General features: G+C 42.9%; 11 non-coding genes across 11 annotated transcripts; all 11 read left to right on the forward strand.

The window, feature by feature from the left end:
- Positions 1-150: 150 nt before the first annotated feature.
- Positions 151-265, forward strand: LOC130075942 (U5 spliceosomal RNA). The gene has a single exon (XR_008805591.1). It is a non-coding gene; the product is annotated as a U5 spliceosomal RNA (small nuclear RNA).
- An 886-nt stretch (positions 266-1,151) lies between these two features.
- On the forward strand, positions 1,152-1,266 carry LOC130075986 (U5 spliceosomal RNA). Its single transcript, XR_008805592.1, has one exon. It is a non-coding gene; the product is annotated as a U5 spliceosomal RNA (small nuclear RNA).
- Positions 1,267-2,152: 886 nt separating this feature from the next.
- On the forward strand, positions 2,153-2,267 carry LOC130076042 (U5 spliceosomal RNA). Its single transcript, XR_008805600.1, has one exon. It is a non-coding gene; the product is annotated as a U5 spliceosomal RNA (small nuclear RNA).
- Positions 2,268-3,153: 886 nt separating this feature from the next.
- On the forward strand, positions 3,154-3,268 carry LOC130076087 (U5 spliceosomal RNA). Its single transcript, XR_008805606.1, has one exon. It is a non-coding gene; the product is annotated as a U5 spliceosomal RNA (small nuclear RNA).
- An 885-nt stretch (positions 3,269-4,153) lies between these two features.
- On the forward strand, positions 4,154-4,269 carry LOC130098680 (U5 spliceosomal RNA). Its single transcript, XR_008808357.1, has one exon. It is a non-coding gene; the product is annotated as a U5 spliceosomal RNA (small nuclear RNA).
- Positions 4,270-5,155: 886 nt separating this feature from the next.
- On the forward strand, positions 5,156-5,270 carry LOC130078711 (U5 spliceosomal RNA). The gene has a single exon (XR_008805959.1). It is a non-coding gene; the product is annotated as a U5 spliceosomal RNA (small nuclear RNA).
- An 886-nt stretch (positions 5,271-6,156) lies between these two features.
- LOC130076135 (U5 spliceosomal RNA) lies at positions 6,157-6,271 on the forward strand. The gene has a single exon (XR_008805612.1). It is a non-coding gene; the product is annotated as a U5 spliceosomal RNA (small nuclear RNA).
- An 885-nt stretch (positions 6,272-7,156) lies between these two features.
- Positions 7,157-7,272, forward strand: LOC130098787 (U5 spliceosomal RNA). The gene has a single exon (XR_008808358.1). It is a non-coding gene; the product is annotated as a U5 spliceosomal RNA (small nuclear RNA).
- An 886-nt stretch (positions 7,273-8,158) lies between these two features.
- LOC130076195 (U5 spliceosomal RNA) lies at positions 8,159-8,273 on the forward strand. The gene has a single exon (XR_008805617.1). It is a non-coding gene; the product is annotated as a U5 spliceosomal RNA (small nuclear RNA).
- An 886-nt stretch (positions 8,274-9,159) lies between these two features.
- Positions 9,160-9,274, forward strand: LOC130076245 (U5 spliceosomal RNA). Its single transcript, XR_008805625.1, has one exon. It is a non-coding gene; the product is annotated as a U5 spliceosomal RNA (small nuclear RNA).
- Positions 9,275-10,160: 886 nt separating this feature from the next.
- LOC130076300 (U5 spliceosomal RNA) lies at positions 10,161-10,275 on the forward strand. Its single transcript, XR_008805632.1, has one exon. It is a non-coding gene; the product is annotated as a U5 spliceosomal RNA (small nuclear RNA).
- The last annotated feature ends 8,470 nt before the right edge of the window (positions 10,276-18,745 follow it).

Consider the following 18,745-nt stretch of genomic DNA (forward strand, 5'->3'; position numbering starts at 1 on the left):
ATTTGCTCCTTCCTCTAATGGAAATGGCTGTATTATTGTTTTAACAAAAAAGACAAAAAGCTGGGTGGGAGGAGCGTGCACCAGACATTACCCTTGCTGAGCATGGTGGCATGTGTGTGGTAGCACATTGTCCCAACGTCTCATGGTTACAGCTCGAGTTTCTCTTCATTCACGCATAAATCTTTCGCCTTTTACTAAAGATTTCCGTGGAGGGGAACATTTGCGAGTTACTGGTATTTTTGGATGCTCTGCTCACAGCAGAGCTACATGCGTTTGTTCAAAAACAGAGGACTTTTGGCGGCTTGCTCCGCAGAACTGCAGCAGGTTGGGCCAGCGTTCGAGAGTGGCCCAACGGTTCGGCCGTTTTGTCCATGTCTGGAGCTGGGTGGTCGTCAAACCATCACCACTTTCCCAGTTCACAACTTCAAATCTTGGGTCAGCAGCATGATTGTAAGGTTTACCAATCACAAAAGGGTAGTGGTGGGAGCAACAAAGCCTTTCAAAGCTTTCAACTGATTGCTTTGCAAATTGATTAACTGTTTTGACGCATTCGGAAGGCCACACTGGTGACGCATTCGGAAGGCCCCTGCTGGTCAGACTGGAAATGCAACAGTGGAAATGCCACAAAAACTCAGGCCAAACATGCATAAAACAACCTTTTACAAACCCATTGCAAGCGCTTTCTTGAAGGTAAAATCTTTCAAATGGAATTAGCTAACCACCCTCAGGTGAGTCTTGAACGGCAGGTTGGCTTTATCAGCAGTTTCAACGGCAGAGCTTGAGCTCATACAAGGTGTCTGGCCGTGATAAAGAAGAAGCCTCCCCGTCGGGGAACCGAACCCCGGTCTTCCGCGTGAGAGGCGGAGATACTGTCCACTATACTAACGAGGACTGGTGGTTACAGCAGTGTCCCTGAGCGGTACGGCACCGTATGCTCAACCGTTGAGAAGTCAAGAATACTGGACATGCGGTCATCTGGTGATGGGGCAGATTCTTATTACATTTGCTCCTTCCTCTAATGGAAATGGCTGTATTATTGTTTTAACAAAAAAGACAAAAAGCTGGGTGGGAGGAGCGTGCACCAGACATTACCCTTGCTGAGCATGGTGGCATGTGTGTGGTAGCACATTGTCCCAACGTCTCATGGTTACAGCTCGAGTTTCTCTTCATTCACGCATAAATCTTTCGCCTTTTACTAAAGATTTCCGTGGAGGGGAACATTTGCGAGTTACTGGTATTTTTGGATGCTCTGCTCACAGCAGAGCTACATGCGTTTGTTCAAAAACAGAGGACTTTTGGCGGCTTGCTCCGCAGAACTGCAGCAGGTTGGGCCAGCGTTCGAGAGTGGCCCAACGGTTCGGCCGTTTTGTCCATGTCTGGAGCTGGGTGGTCGTCAAACCATCACCACTTTCCCAGTTCACAACTTCAAATCTTGGGTCAGCAGCATGATTGTAAGGTTTACCAATCACAAAAGGGTAGTGGTGGGAGCAACAAAGCCTTTCAAAGCTTTCAACTGATTGCTTTGCAAATTGATTAACTGTTTTGACGCATTCGGAAGGCCACACTGGTGACGCATTCGGAAGGCCCCTGCTGGTCAGACTGGAAATGCAACAGTGGAAATGCCACAAAAACTCAGGCCAAACATGCATAAAACAACCTTTTACAAACCCATTGCAAGCGCTTTCTTGAAGGTAAAATATTTCAAATGGAATTAGCTAACCACCCTCAGGTGAGTCTTGAACGGCAGGTTGGCTTTATCAGCAGTTTCAACGGCAGAGCTTGAGCTCATACAAGGTGTCTGGCCGTGATAAAGAAGAAGCCTCCCCGTCGGGGAATCGAACCCCGGTCTTCCGCGTGACAGGCGGAGATACTGTCCACTATACTAACGAGGACTGGTGGTTACTGCAGTGTCCCTGAGCGGTACGGCACCGTATGCTCAACCGTTGAGAAGTCAAGAATACTGGACATGCGGTCATCTGGTGATGGGGCAGATTCTTATTACATTTGCTCCTTCCTCTAATGGAAATGGCTGTATTATTGTTTTAACAAAAAAGACAAAAAGCTGGGTGGGAGGAGCGTGCACCAGACATTACCCTTGCTGAGCATGGTGGCATGTGTGTGGTAGCACATTGTCCCAACGTCTCATGGTTACAGCTCGAGTTTCTCTTCATTCACGCATAAATCTTTCGCCTTTTACTAAAGATTTCCGTGGAGGGGAACATTTGCGAGTTACTGGTATTTTTGGATGCTCTGCTCACAGCAGAGCTACATGCGTTTGTTCAAAAACAGAGGACTTTTGGCGGCTTGCTCCGCAGAACTGCAGCAGGTTGGGCCAGCGTTCGAGAGTGGCCCAACGGTTCGGCCGTTTTGTCCATGTCTGGAGCTGGGTGGTCGTCAAACCATCACCACTTTCCCAGTTCACAACTTCAAATCTTGGGTCAGCAGCATGATTGTAAGGTTTAGCAATCACAAAAGGGTAGCGGTGGGAGCAACAAAGCCTTTCAAAGCTTTCAACTGATTGCTTTGCAAATTGATTAACTGTTTTGACGCATTCGGAAGGCCACACTGGTGACGCATTCGGAAGGCCCCTGCTGGTCAGACTGGAAATGCAACAGTGGAAATGCCACAAAAACTCAGGCCAAACATGCATAAAACAACCTTTTACAAACCCATTGCAAGCGCTTTCTTGAAGGTAAAATCTTTCAAATGGAATTAGCTAACCACCCTCAGGTGAGTCTTGAACGGCAGGTTGGCTTTATCAGCAGTTTCAACGGCAGAGCTTGAGCTCATACAAGGTGTCTGGCCGTGATAAAGAAGAAGCCTCCCCGTCGGGGAATCGAACCCCGGTCTTCCGCGTGACAGGCGGAGATACTGTCCACTATACTAACGAGGACTGGTGGTTACTGCAGTGTCCCTGAGCGGTACGGCACCGTATGCTCAACCGTTGAGAAGTCAAGAATACTGGACATGCGGTCATCTGGTGATGGGGCAGATTCTTATTACATTTGCTCCTTCCTCTAATGGAAATGGCTGTATTATTGTTTTAACAAAAAAGACAAAAAGCTGGGTGGGAGGAGCGTGCACCAGACATTACCCTTGCTGAGCATGGTGGCATGTGTGTGGTAGCACATTGTCCCAACGTCTCATGGTTACAGCTCGAGTTTCTCTTCATTCACGCATAAATCTTTCGCCTTTTACTAAAGATTTCCGTGGAGGGGAACATTTGCGAGTTACTGGTATTTTTGGATGCTCTGCTCACAGCAGAGCTATATGCGTTTGTTCAAAAACAGAGGACTTTTGGCGGCTTGCTCCGCAGAACTGCAGCAGGTTGGGCCAGCGTTCGAGAGTGGCCCAACGGTTCGGCCGTTTTGTCCATGTCTGGAGCTGGGTGGTCGTCAAACCATCACCACTTTCCCAGCTCACAACTTCAAATCTTGGGTCAGCAGCATGATTGTAAGGTTTACCAATCACAAAAGGGTAGTGGTGGGAGCAACAAAGCCTTTTAAAGCTTTTAACTGATTGCTTTGCAAATTGATTAACTGTTTTGACGCATTCGGAAGGCCACACTGGTGACGCATTCGGAAGGCCCCTGCTGGTCAGACTGGAAATGCAACAGTGGAAATGCCACAAAAACTCAGGCCAAACATGCATAAAACAACCTTTTACAAACCCATTGCAAGCGCTTTCTTGAAGGTAAAATCTTTCAAATGGAATTAGCTAACCACCCTCAGGTGAGTCTTGAACGGCAGGTTGGCTTTATCAGCAGTTTCAACGGCAGAGCTTGAGCTCATACAAGGTGTCTGGCCGTGATAAAGAAGAAGCCTCCCCGTCGGGGAATCGAACCCCGGTCTTCCGCGTGACAGGCGGAGATACTGTCCACTATACTAACGAGGACTGGTGGTTACTGCAGTGTCCCTGAGCGGTACGGCACCGTATGCTCAACCGTTGAGAAGTCAAGAATACTGGACATGCGGTCATCTGGTGATGGGGCAGATTCTTATTACATTTGCTCCTTCCTCTAATGGAAATGGCTGTATTATTGTTTTAACAAAAAAGACAAAAAGCTGGGTGGGAGGAGCGTGCACCAGACATTACCCTTGCTGAGCATGGTGGCATGTGTGTGGTAGCACATTGTCCCAACGTCTCATGGTTAAAGCTCGAGTTTCTCTTCATTCACGCATAAATCTTTCGCCTTTTACTAAAGATTTCCGTGGAGGGGAACATTTGCGAGTTACTGGTATTTTTGGATGCTCTGCTCACAGCAGAGCTACATGTGTTTGTTCAAAAACAGAGGACTTTTGGCGGCTTGCTCCGCAGAACTGCAGCAGGTTGGGCCAGCGTTCGAGAGTGGCCCAACGGTTCGGCCGTTTTGTCCATGTCTGGAGCTGGGTGGTCGTCAAACCATCACCACTTTCCCAGTTCACAACTTCAAATCTTGGGTCAGCAGCATGATTGTAAGGTTTACCAATCACAAAAGGGTAGTGGTGGGAGCAACAAAGCCTTTCAAAGCTTTCAACTGATTGCTTTGCAAATTGATTAACTGTTTTGACGCATTCGGAAGGCCACACTGGTGACGCATTCGGAAGGCCCCTGCTGGTCAGACTGGAAATGCAACAGTGGAAATGCCACAAAAACTCAGGCCAAACATGCATAAAACAACCTTTTACAAACCCATTGCAAGCGCTTTCTTGAAGGTAAAATCTTTCAAATGGAATTAGCTAACCACCCTCAGGTGAGTCTTGAACGGCAGGTTGGCTTTATCAGCAGTTTCAACGGCAGAGCTTGAGCTCATACAAGGTGTCTGGCCGTGATAAAGAAGAAGACTCCCCGTCGGGGAATCAAACCCCGGTCTTCCGCGTGACAGGCGGAGATACTGTCCACTATACTAACGAGGACTGGTGGTTACTGCAGTGTCCCTGAGCGGTACGCCACCGTATGCTCAACCGTTGAGAAGTCAAGAATACTGGACATGCGGTCATCTGGTGATGGGGCAGATTCTTATTACATTTGCTCCTTCCTCTAATGGAATTGGCTGTATTATTGTTTTAACAAAAAAGACAAAAAGCTGGGTGGGAGGAGCGTGCACCAGACATTACCCTTGCTGAGCATGGTGGCATGTGTGTGGTAGCACATTGTCCCAACGTCTCATGGTTACAGCTCGAGTTTCTCTTCATTCACGCATAAATCTTTCGCCTTTTACTAAAGATTTCCGTGGAGGGGAACATTTGCGAGTTACTGGTATTTTTGGATGCTCTGCTCACAGCCGAGCTACATGCGTTTGTTCAAAAACAGAGGACTTTTGGCGGCTTGCTCCGCCGAACTGCAGCAGGTTGGGCCAGCGTTCGAGAGTGGCCCAACGGTTCGGCTGTTTTGTCCATGTCTGGAGCTGGGTGGTCGTCAAACCATCACCACTTTCCCAGTTCACAACTTCAAATCTTGGGTCAGCAGCATGATTGTAAGGTTTACCAATCACAAAAGGGTAGTGGTGGGAGCAACAAAGCCTTTCAAAGCTTTCAACTGATTGCTTTGCAAATTGATTAACTGTTTTGACGCATTCGGAAGGCCACACTGGTGACGCATTCGGAAGGCCCCTGCTGGTCAGACTGGAAATGCAACAGTGGAAATGCCACAAAAACTCAGGCCAAACATGCATAAAACAACCTTTTACAAACCCATTGCAAGCGCTTTCTTGAAGGTAAAATCTTTCAAATGGAATTAGCTAACCACCCTCAGGTGAGTCTTGAACGGCAGGTTGGCTTTATCAGCAGTTTCAACGGCAGAGCTTGAGCTCATACAAGGTGTCTGGCCGTGATAAAGAAGAAGCCTCCCCGTCGGGGAATCGAACCCCGGTCTTCCGCGTGACAGGCGGAGATACTGTCCACTATACTAACGAGGACTGGTGGTTACTGCAGTGTCCCTGAGCGGTACGGCACCGTATGCTCAACCGTTGAGAAGTCAAGAATACTGGACATGCGGTCATCTGGTGATGGGGCAGATTCTTATTACATTTGCTCCTTCCTCTAATGGAAATGGCTGTATTATTGTTTTAACAAAAAAGACAAAAAGCTGGGTGGGAGGAGCGTGCACCAGACATTACCCTTGCTGAGCATGGTGGCATGTGTGTGGTAGCACATTGTCCCAACGTCTCATGGTTACAGCTCGAGTTTCTCTTCATTCACGCATAAATCTTTCGCCTTTTACTAAAGATTTCCGTGGAGGGGAACATTTGCGAGTTACTGGTATTTTTGGATGCTCTGCTCACAGCAGAGCTACATGCGTTTGTTCAAAAACAGAGGACTTTTGGCGGCTTGCTCCGCAGAACTGCAGCAGGTTGGGCCAGCGTTCGAGAGTGGCCCAACGGTTCGGCCGTTTTGTCCATGTCTGGAGCTGGGTGGTCGTCAAACCATCACCACTTTCCCAGCTCACAACTTCAAATCTTGGGTCAGCAGCATGATTGTAAGGTTTACCAATCACAAAAGGGTAGTGGTGGGAGCAACAAAGCCTTTTAAAGCTTTTAACTGATTGCTTTGCAAATTGATTAACTGTTTTGACGCATTCGGAAGGCCACACTGGTGACGCATTCGGAAGGCCCCTGCTGGTCAGACTGGAAATGCAACAGTGGAAATGCCACAAAAACTCAGGCCAAACATGCATAAAACAACCTTTTACAAACCCATTGCAAGCGCTTTCTTGAAGGTAAAATCTTTCAAATGGAATTAGCTAACCACCCTCAGGTGAGTCTTGAACGGCAGGTTGGCTTTATCAGCAGTTTCAACGGCAGAGCTTGAGCTCATACAAGGTGTCTGGCCGTGATAAAGAAGAAGCCTCCCCGTCGGGGAATCGAACCCCGGTCTTCCGCGTGACAGGCGGAGATACTGTCCACTATACTAACGAGGACTGGTGGTTACTGCAGTGTCCCTGAGCGGTACGGCACCGTATGCTCAACCGTTGAGAAGTCAAGAATACTGGACATGCGGTCATCTGGTGATGGGGCAGATTCTTATTACATTTGCTCCTTCCTCTAATGGAAATGGCTGTATTATTGTTTTAACAAAAAAGACAAAAAGCTGGGTGGGAGGAGCGTGCACCAGACATTACCCTTGCTGAGCATGGTGGCATGTGTGTGGTAGCACATTGTCCCAACGTCTCATGGTTAAAGCTCGAGTTTCTCTTCATTCACGCATAAATCTTTCGCCTTTTACTAAAGATTTCCGTGGAGGGGAACATTTGCGAGTTACTGGTATTTTTGGATGCTCTGCTCACAGCAGAGCTACATGTGTTTGTTCAAAAACAGAGGACTTTTGGCGGCTTGCTCCGCAGAACTGCAGCAGGTTGGGCCAGCGTTCGAGAGTGGCCCAACGGTTCGGCCGTTTTGTCCATGTCTGGAGCTGGGTGGTCGTCAAACCATCACCACTTTCCCAGTTCACAACTTCAAATCTTGGGTCAGCAGCATGATTGTAAGGTTTACCAATCACAAAAGGGTAGTGGTGGGAGCAACAAAGCCTTTCAAAGCTTTCAACTGATTGCTTTGCAAATTGATTAACTGTTTTGACGCATTCGGAAGGCCACACTGGTGACGCATTCGGAAGGCCCCTGCTGGTCAGACTGGAAATGCAACAGTGGAAATGCCACAAAAACTCAGGCCAAACATGCATAAAACAACCTTTTACAAACCCATTGCAAGCGCTTTCTTGAAGGTAAAATCTTTCAAATGGAATTAGCTAACCACCCTCAGGTGAGTCTTGAACGGCAGGTTGGCTTTATCAGCAGTTTCAACGGCAGAGCTTGAGCTCATACAAGGTGTCTGGCCGTGATAAAGAAGAAGCCTCCCCGTCGGGGAATCGAACCCCGGTCTTCCGCGTGACAGGCGGAGATACTGTCCACTATACTAACGAGGACTGGTGGTTACTGCAGTGTCCCTGAGCGGTACGCCACCGTATGCTCAACCGTTGAGAAGTCAAGAATACTGGACATGCGGTCATCTGGTGATGGGGCAGATTCTTATTACATTTGCTCCTTCCTCTAATGGAATTGGCTGTATTATTGTTTTAACAAAAAAGACAAAAAGCTGGGTGGGAGGAGCGTGCACCAGACATTACCCTTGCTGAGCATGGTGGCATGTGTGTGGTAGCACATTGTCCCAACGTCTCATGGTTACAGCTCGAGTTTCTCTTCATTCACGCATAAATCTTTCGCCTTTTACTAAAGATTTCCGTGGAGGGGAACATTTGCGAGTTACTGGTATTTTTGGATGCTCTGCTCACAGCAGAGCTACATGCGTTTGTTCAAAAACAGAGGACTTTTGGCGGCTTGCTCCGCAGAACTGCAGCAGGTTGGGCCAGCGTTCGAGAGTGGCCCAACGGTTCGGCTGTTTTGTCCATGTCTGGAGCTGGGTGGTCGTCAAACCATCACCACTTTCCCAGTTCACAACTTCAAATCTTGGGTCAGCAGCATGATTGTAAGGTTTACCAATCACAAAAGGGTAGTGGTGGGAGCAACAAAGCCTTTCAAAGCTTTCAACTGATTGCTTTGCAAATTGATTAACTGTTTTGACGCATTCGGAAGGCCACACTGGTGACGCATTCGGAAGGCCCCTGCTGGTCAGACTGGAAATGCAACAGTGGAAATGCCACAAAAACTCAGGCCAAACATGCATAAAACAACCTTTTACAAACCCATTGCAAGCGCTTTCTTGAAGGTAAAATCTTTCAAATGGAATAAGCTAACCACCCTCAGGTGAGTCTTGAACGGCAGGTTGGCTTTATCAGCAGTTTCAACGGCAGAGCTTGAGCTCATACAAGGTGTCTGGCCGTGATAAAGAAGAAGCCTCCCCGTCGGGGAATCGAACCCCGGTCTTCCGCGTGACAGGCGGAGATACTGTCCACTATACTAACGAGGACTGGTGGTTACTGCAGTGTCCCTGAGCGGTACGGCACCGTATGCTCAACCGTTGAGAAGTCAAGAATACTGGACATGCGGTCATCTGGTGATGGGGCAGATTCTTATTACATTTGCTCCTTCCTCTAATGGAATTGGCTGTATTATTGTTTTAACAAAAAATACAAAAAGCTGGGTGGGAGGAGCGTGCACCAGACATTACCCTTGCTGAGCATGGTGGCATGTGTGTGGTAGCACATTGTCCCAACGTCTCATGGTTACAGCTCGAGTTTCTCTTCATTCACGCATAAATCTTTCGCCTTTTACTAAAGATTTCCGTGGAGGGGAACATTTGCGAGTTACTGGTATTTTTGGATGCTCTGCTCACAGCAGAGCTACATGCGTTTGTTCAAAAACAGAGGACTTTTGGCGGCTTGCTCCGCAGAACTGCAGCAGGTTGGGCCAGCGTTCGAGAGTGGCCCAACGGTTCGGCCGTTTTGTCCATGTCTGGAGCTGGGTGGTCGTCAAACCATCACCACTTTCCCAGTTCACAACTTCAAATCTTGGGTCAGCAGCATGATTGTAAGGTTTACCAATCACAAAAGGGTAGTGGTGGGAGCAACAAAGCCTTTCAAAGCTTTCAACTGATTGCTTTGCAAATTGATTAACTGTTTTGACGCATTCGGAAGGCCACACTGGTGACGCATTCGGAAGGCCCCTGCTGGTCAGACTGGAAATGCAACAGTGGAAATGCCACAAAAACTCAGGCCAAACATGCATAAAACAACCTTTTACAAACCCATTGCAAGCGCTTTCTTGAAGGTAAAATCTTTCAAATGGAATAAGCTAACCACCCTCAGGTGAGTCTTGAACGGCAGGTTGGCTTTATCAGCAGTTTCAACGGCAGAGCTTGAGCTCATACAAGGTGTCTGGCCGTGATAAAGAAGAAGCCTCCCCGTCGGGGAATCGAACCCCGGTCTTCCGCGTGACAGGCGGAGATACTGTCCACTATACTAACGAGGACTGGTTGTTACTGCAGTGTCCCTGAGCGGTACGGCACCGTATGCTCAACCGTTGAGAAGTCAAGAATACTGGACATGCGGTCATCTGGTGATGGGGCAGATTCTTATTACATTTGCTCCTTCCTCTAATGGAATTGGCTGTATTATTGTTTTAACAAAAAATACAAAAAGCTGGGTGGGAGGAGCGTGCACCAGACATTACCCTTGCTGAGCATGGTGGCATGTGTGTGGTAGCACATTGTCCCAACGTCTCATGGTTACAGCTCGAGTTTCTCTTCATTCACGCATAAATCTTTCGCCTTTTACTAAAGATTTCCGTGGAGGGGAACATTTGCGAGTTACTGGTATTTTTGGATGCTCTGCTCACAGCAGAGCTACATGCGTTTGTTCAAAAACAGAGGACTTTTGGCGGCTTGCTCCGCAGAACTGCAGCAGGTTGGGCCAGCGTTCGAGAGTGGCCCAACGGTTCGGCCGTTTTGTCCATGTCTGGAGCTGGGTGGTCGTCAAACCATCACCACTTTCCCAGTTCACAACTTCAAATCTTGGGTCAGCAGCATGATTGTAAGGTTTACCAATCACAAAAGGGTAGTGGTGGGAGCAACAAAGCCTTCCAAAGCTTTCAACTGATTGCTTTGCAAATTGATTAACTGTTTTGACGCATTCGGAAGGCCACACTGGTGACCCATTCGGAAGGCCCCTGCTGGTCAGACTGGAAATGCAACAGTGGAAATGCCACAAAAACTCAGGCCAAACATGCATAAAACAACCTTTTACAAACTCATTGCAAGCGCTTTCTTGAAGGTAAAATCTTTCAAATGGAATTAGCTAACCACCCTGAGGTGAGTCTTGAACGGCAGGTTGGCTTTATCAACAGTTTCAACGGCAGAGCTTGAGCTCATACAAGGTGTCTGGCCGTGATAAAGAAGAAGCCTCCCCGTCAGGGAATCGAACCCCGGTCTTTCACGTGACAGGCGGAGATACTGTCCACTATACTAACGAGGACTGGTGGTTACAGTTGTGTCCCTGAGCGGTACGGCACTGTATGCTCAACCTTTGAGAAGTCACTGAATACTGGACATGCGGTCATCTGGTGATGGGGCAGATTCTTATTACATTCGCTCCTTCCTCTAATGGAAATGGATGTAGTGGATGTAGAGGAGACTGTGTTCCAGTGAGGTCCCGTTCAAAACTCATTTCCTTCCTAAAAATCACCACCTTTCAAAAAACCCATTTCCAACTTTCGACTGTGATCGAATGGGGGTTTTGGTCATATAAGGAGGCCACCAGTAACTTGTAACCTATCAGGCTCTCAGACTTGAGGCAAATCGATTCGCAAAATGTGAGGCTCCGTTAAAATCTGCGACCAGCCCGAAGCAAAGCCCTGCACCCGCCCGGCTAGCGGTGCCGGGAGAACGAGAGACTGTCAATTGCCATCCAATCACGTATCACCATAGGCATCTTTCCATCTTTGTTCACAGCAAATCAAAAAAGCCTGATCCCATCATCTCCGTTTCCCAGCTTCCAATTACTATGATCCATTTCCAACTTTTTTTTTATACGTATGCATCAATCATGTATCAGTATGTGTATCTTTACCTCACAGCTTACAGCCAATCAATAAAGTCCATTTCCGAAATCTCAGTGTCCTTGCCTTTGTTGACAACCAATCACTATCCTTCATTCCCAAAAACTTTCCATCTACCTGACGGGGCATCGCCAGAGGTTAAGTGGTTTCCAGCGGTTTGAAAAAAAAAGTTGAAACTTTACAGGTGTCAAAGTACTGGTTTTACTTTGGATTTCACCTTACTACATCGAGGTAAGAAACCGACAATGTTGTTATATTTAGTTAAGTGACTTACACTAGTTAGCTAACGTATTACGTGTACTAACGTTACAAGAACGTCTTATTTATGTAGAGGTCAAGGGTAGCAGGCAGTTTCATTATTTTTAATGAATGTTTACAGTTTTACATGTTTATATCAATATAATTACTATCGTGCATAATGTATGTTATTACGTTGTTATGCTTACATTAAGTAGGCTAAAAATAGCTAGCCTATCATATAGATTACCTCTGCTATATGGCTGAATTATGCATAACGTTAACGTTAATTAGCCTACAGTTTTTACCTGAGGTAAAATAATTTTGTCTGTTCATTTCAGCTGTAATTCAATACATAGGCTAACCATAAAACTGCGCCTTTATTAACATTAACATGACGTTGCATGACGTAATATGGGCCTTGTGTTGTTTAAGTGGGCTATAATCGATAATAATCATAATGTGGGCTAATTGTAAGCCTATGTAATCGAAATGGTATGTAATAATCTGATTTTTATGGAGTTATGTTATGGCATATACCCACACACCACAATATCCCTTCCTCCCAAAATATCAAACTATAACCTTGTCCAAAAACACTGAGATGAAATATGTGCTATGTGAAATAAATGTATGAAATTGATTAACTACTCTACTGAATAGTCATAAACTTTGTATTTTGCCACACGCTATCTTTTATTGGAAGATGGCTTCCAAGCACAAGAAGCACAGGGCTATGGGTGAGGGTGAATGGATGACCCGCCTGCGCAGATTTGCCACACAGGGGGTCTGGCCTTCTGAGGAAGGAAACAGACCGGCACCACGCCAGAAGAAATGGCATGACCTGTATCAGAAGGTAAACTTGGGCATGTATATAAACACAGGAAAGCTATGTCATATATAGAGGGAGCAGATAGTTATGATTCACTGTCATATGTTACAGATTGAGAAGTGTCCACTGCAACACAGGGGGCAAATGTCTCTGTTTGGGGGGACACAGACATGTGACTGTGGTTTCCATACAAAAAAGGTATAAGAAGTGTTTCATAAAACTGTAACGTGTTGATGGTGTATTGTGTATTTTTGAATTTAATTTCCTTTTCTGTGAAACTGTAGCCTTCCAGTTTGGCCCCTGTGGCCCCTGTGTCATCCACACCATCCACGTCACCACCTGTAACACCAGGGCAGTCAGGAACAACATCTGGAAAGGCACCTTTAAAGCCTACTTTAACTTTGGCATCGGTAAATGCATGTCTTTGCAGATATGTATGTTATCATATATTACAGCATTTTAAAATGCTTCACATAATGTTACTAATTTCTTTTTGTCAGTTTACAAAGCCACGGTATGGTGGGGCCCATGGTGCAGCTTTAAAGCCAAACCTAGGTGTGGCAAGGACGCATGCAACCAAGGTATATAGTAAAAAAAGAAAAGAAATTTCATTCCACAAAGATATCCTGAGTTTATCTAATCATTGTTACTGCAATACCTGATAATGATAGATTATTTCATTCAATATTGTAAACTGTGTTCTCTTAATCTTGCAGCCTATTAGCACTTCTGCATTGTCCAGCCCTGCATCTAGGACACCATCTCCTGCTCGCAGTCCCAGGCTGTATATTCAGACCGTCTCCCCCCTGTCTCTTCCTCCTTCTTCTGTGTCTGAAGCCACCTCTGCTTCCTGTGCTCCAGGAGCTGCTTCTAGAGTTGTGAGAAACTCTTTCATTTAATCGTTTTCTTCACACTAATATTGTTGGATCACATAAATATGCTACATTTTGAACAAACATTCCTCATAAGTGGCTTGTAATCATATCTACTGTATGTGTTTGCATTAGGTAGTTCCTAATGCGTTAAAACATTAGGAAGTGTCAGCTGCTGCCTCCTCTGGGACGTCCTCTGCTCCTCTCACCCCTGTGAACAGCTCCACCTGTGTTCCCTCTGCTGCTCCATCTGTGGCTGGATCCTCTGTTCAACCTGCCGAGGATAGGGTGACCGCTCCAGGTTCAGAGTGTGGATGGCTTCCCGCAAAGTTGATGAAAACCATACCACCACAGGATAAAATGCTTTTCCTCTCCTGTTCCCCTCCTCTGCTGTGGATAGCAGTGTCTTGTTAGCTTGTTACCCTCTACAGAGCACTAATATTGCCAATAGACCTGTTATAAAACATTATAATGATTTACAATTTGAAAGACATGTTTTGTGTAAGAAAGCTTTATGCGGGGAGGCATTAACCACCCATTTATATATAGTGTTTCACACCTGAGAAAGACAAAGACCCTCCCCTAATGGCCCTATACGGTGCTATCATCATGAGAAGTCTTGCACAAAGAATGAGGAGAGACTTAAAAAAGAATGGCTAGTTGATTGTTTGGATTTATTTACAACACAACATAATCCAAAGATACACAACAGATGACAAAAAAAAGCACATTATTGAACAGAGACAGATCTAAAGAAAGAGACTTGAACAGTCACACACCTTTGTGCCATTGAAACATAGTACATACCTGTCATTTCCAAGGTGTTTGATTTTTCACTTTACCATGTTCATGTACAGAGACTCATGTGAATGTTGAAGTCAGCAGGACTCATCAGTGGGGCATCTGGTCCCTGTATAAAAATAAAAAAATAAAAATAAACCAGCTGTGAACATGCTGATTTCCAGAGAAACTATAGGGCTGCACGATTTATTTTAGATATTTCTGGTTAAAATGGCTTTTTTAAATGTACAAAATGCACACACACATACACATATATACACATCTCATTTCATAACATCATAACGAATGGAAACATTTGGAGTAAAAACATAAAGCCTAATGTTTGTCGCGTTTTGCTTTCAAACTGACTCAAACTCACAGCGCGTGCAGAGAACATTTACTGGAGCGATCGAGCCGCTCCAAACTATTTAACATTATTGTTACCATATTATACATCTGCGGTTTGAGCAGATATCCACAAACACAGTATTTAACAGTAAACACGGGTCTAAACATTATAATATTCACCATGTTAGAGTAAACACACGCGAGCCTACTTTTATCATGCTGTTTTATTATCGAACATAAAAATATCCTCGTGTGGTTCATGTATATACATTTAGCATTGAAAGGTTGCCTACCAGTCTAGTTCACATTTCAACATGTTTCTGTCTACATATAGATACACATACATGTATGACATTAGGCTTTTTACTCCAATTTCATTTCATAAAGTACATTTTAGTCTGGCACGAGTTTAATATCTTACCTTAAAAATCTTCTCATCTTCAAATCGCGTTCTGCTAATTCTTCTGAGGTAAATCCAAGTGAAACAACACAGCACAAACACATCCAAAAATAATTTTAAGGCTAAAAGTAGCTCCTAACTGGCGAATTTAGGAGCAACTCCTAAAAATAATGGGCGTGTCACTTGAGGACTCCTAATTTTTTTCACTAAGAGTAATTCACGAAGCATTTTAGCCCTAAAAGTAGCACCTAAGTCTGGGACAGCTTAAAAGAAGTCGAGAGGACTAACTCACAAAGACCTATTCACAAAGGATTGTAGCGCATACCACCGCCTCTCGCAGTCGTCCGGGGTCCGCGACACAAGCGGGAATGCTGCATTCCCAGGTGAAAAAAAAGTGTACTTGAGTGCACTAAAAAAACACTTAAATACAAGAAAGTATATTTGTAGTACATTCTTACTTTTTGTGCTAAAGAAAACTGTAAAAATTATGCACTATAAATACACTAATTAAAAGTATATTTTTACTTAAGTACTTAAGTGTAATTGCGAAAGTATATTAAATACATTGATATTTTAAATGTATTTTTAGTGCAATTTTTTTGCATTTTAATATATTTCTAACAAGTATACTAGAAGTGCATTGGTAATAAATATATGCTTAATTACACTTTTAAGAAATATGCTAAACACAAGCATAATTTTAATATATATTCAAACAAATGCACTTTAAGTACATTGGTATTAAATATATGCTTAATTATACTTTTAAGAAATATGCTAAACACAAGCATAATTTTAATATATTTCTAGCAAATGCAATATAAGTACATTGGTATTAAATATATGTTTAATTATACTTTTAAGAAATATGCTAAACACAAGCATAATTTTAATATGTTTCTAACAAATGCACTATAAGTACATTGGTAATAAATATATGCTTAATTATACTTTTAAGAAATATGCTAAACACAAGCATAATTTTAATATATTTCTAACAAATGCACTATAAGTACATTGGTAATAAATATATGCTTAATTATACTTTTAAGAAATATGCTAAACACAAGCATAATTTTAATATATCTCTAACAAATGCACTAATAAATATATGCTTAATTATACTTTTAAGAAATATGCTAAACATAATCATACAATTTTTGTGAAGTTTTATTGTATTTAAAGAAAACATACTTATGTTGCTCTTTGTGTAAGAACATAGCAAAATGGTTAAGCAGTATGTTTAAAGTACTTTTTAAACACTTAGGCCTACTGCAGTATATTTTAATATTTATATATTTATAATTTTAATATTTTGGGGGGAAAATTACATTTATAATGTACCAACTTATAATGTATTATAAACATTTGTCAACTATTATTAAGCATTGCAATAAGCCTACTTAAAGCTGCTGTCCGTAACTTTTTTGGGTTAAAAATTATCCAAAATAATAATAATTTAAAAAAACATAACCAGCCAGTGTTCAAAAATATCTGCTTGCTTTTGCCCGATTCAAAACGGTTAGCTTGTAATAATGATTTTAATTCCAGTGGTACTGGTGGATTTCCGTGGGAAATTCGAGCATGTCTTTGCGTCATTATGTCACATCTGTACACATAAAGAAGGCGTCCCGGCTAGTCGGCTATACTGCGTGAGGATGTTGGAGGTGGACATTTTTAGCCTTTTCTCACAGCATTAAATAATTAAACTTATGGCGGATCCAGAAAGGTTCAAACGACAATCACCAGTGACAACTGGACATTCACCACTTGTAAAACCCCAAATAATTCGGACTTCGGAGTGGGTAACGTTAGAGAAAAAAGAGACTGCAACTGGCCCACGCGAAAACAAGGATAAACATCGGTTCAAAACGGACGCAGAGACGGCTTTTTTTCTTTTAGGACAGGTAAGACATTTCAATAGTTCAATCGTGTAACAGTAGCACACTTGTTCGCTTAATTCACACAGTTACGGAGTTTCCTGTCTTTATTCGTTTAGCTATTATGGTAAATATTTTGTGCTAGCTATGAGAGGGAGCAATTCACCTCTACTCCAAGCAAACCAAACCGGCCTCCTCCGAAATTATATATAGTTTTAAATATGCATCGGATTACAGATACGTGTTGTTTTTTCTTTTCTTTTTTTCTCAAAGAAAACCAGTAAAGAAACATTAATTTATTGGTATGACAATTAGAAATTAGACTGCACAGAAATAGAAACTGAACTAAAGGGTAATCATAATACACATTAAATGTAGTCACAATGCTGATGTTGATAATTTGAGAACAAAGTATAATTTGAAAGGTTTGACGCGATCGTTATATTTAATCAGCACGATTTACTGCAAGGCTTTCCCCCCTTAGTTGATGTGGATGTTACTTACTTGTTCAGATGACATTTTCCGATGAAAATTCGTATGTTGTCATGGTCATACTGTAGGCCTACTTCCAAAAGTAGAATGTGTGATTCTGATTCTCATTTCACTCGAGCTTCAGTTGCTGTGTGTGTATGTTCCTTGAATGTGATTAGATTTAGAAGTCTACATTTAAACTGTTAAAGTATAATAGCGATCGTGTTTAGAGGACTTGGAGGAAACCACGCGATTCATATGTAGTAACGTTAGGTGATGTTTTTTTGCGATTAACTTTTTCAAACGTGAACAGTTTTGGTGAATCGTTTATCGGAGGGATATAAATCTCTCGGGTTTCATTACAATATCTCAGTTTTTCTTTCGAAGATTAACGGAATTCTTTAGTAATGTAGCCATCCTTTACATTACAAATCAGATATGATGACACACGGACTGTGAAAAGGGTCTCTTAGCCAATATTTGCCTTTACCCTTGTTAGAAAATGCCATAACGAAAGGTTTGTGTCGTGGAAAAAAACACTTAAGTTATTTTTTGTTGTTGTTGTTGGTTGTTTTTTTCCCCCTAAGGTTTGTTTGGGAAAGGATTGTAAAATTTAAAAAAGAAAAGAAAATCGTGTTTTGTTCATATTTAAGATACGTAGGCCTACTGTATGCTGTAGTTTAATAATTTTAGTTTAAGCTTGCCACTTGTGTTCTTTTTCCCCGCCTCTACTATAAGGTCTGTTTGGACTTCTTCGTGAATAACGTCTCAAAAAAATTAAAGTGTTTTTCAAGAAAGCGATGCTGTTTGTTTGTACATTACATAGCCTACCTGTGCTGTATTGTGTGGTATCCTTTTAAACTATGGGTGTTTACATTTACATGAATTACGTTTACTTTTACTTTTATCAAGTATAATTTTAGCATAAATGAGGCAGAAAATGCTACTGATAACACAGTAATAGTGTACTTGACCTACCTGTGCTGTATTGTGTGGTATCCTTTTAAACTATGGGTGTTTACATTTACATGAATTACATTTACTTTTATCAAATATAATTTTATCAAGTATAATTTTAGCATAAATGAGGCAGAAAATGCTACTGATAACACAGTAATGGTGTACTTGACTACTATGGGTGTTTACATTTACATGAATTACATTTACTTTTATCAAATATAATTTTATCAAGTATAATTTTAGCATAAATGAGGCAGAAAATGCTACTGATAACACAGTAATAGTGTACTTATACCTCAGTGTATTTTCTGCCTCATTTATGCTAGCCTACCTGTGCTGTATTGTGTGGTATCCTTTTAAACTATGGGTGTTTACATTTACATGAATTACATTTACTTTTATCAAATATAATTTTATCAAGTATAATTTTAGCATAAATGAGGCAGAAAATGCTACTGATAACACAGTAATAGTGTACTTG

Source organism: Rhinichthys klamathensis, unplaced genomic scaffold (genome assembly GCF_029890125.1).
Source record: "Rhinichthys klamathensis goyatoka isolate OS25496 unplaced genomic scaffold, OSU_Roscu_1.1 h1tg000001l_1, whole genome shotgun sequence".
NCBI classification, from domain to species: domain Eukaryota; kingdom Metazoa; phylum Chordata; class Actinopteri; order Cypriniformes; family Leuciscidae; genus Rhinichthys; species Rhinichthys klamathensis.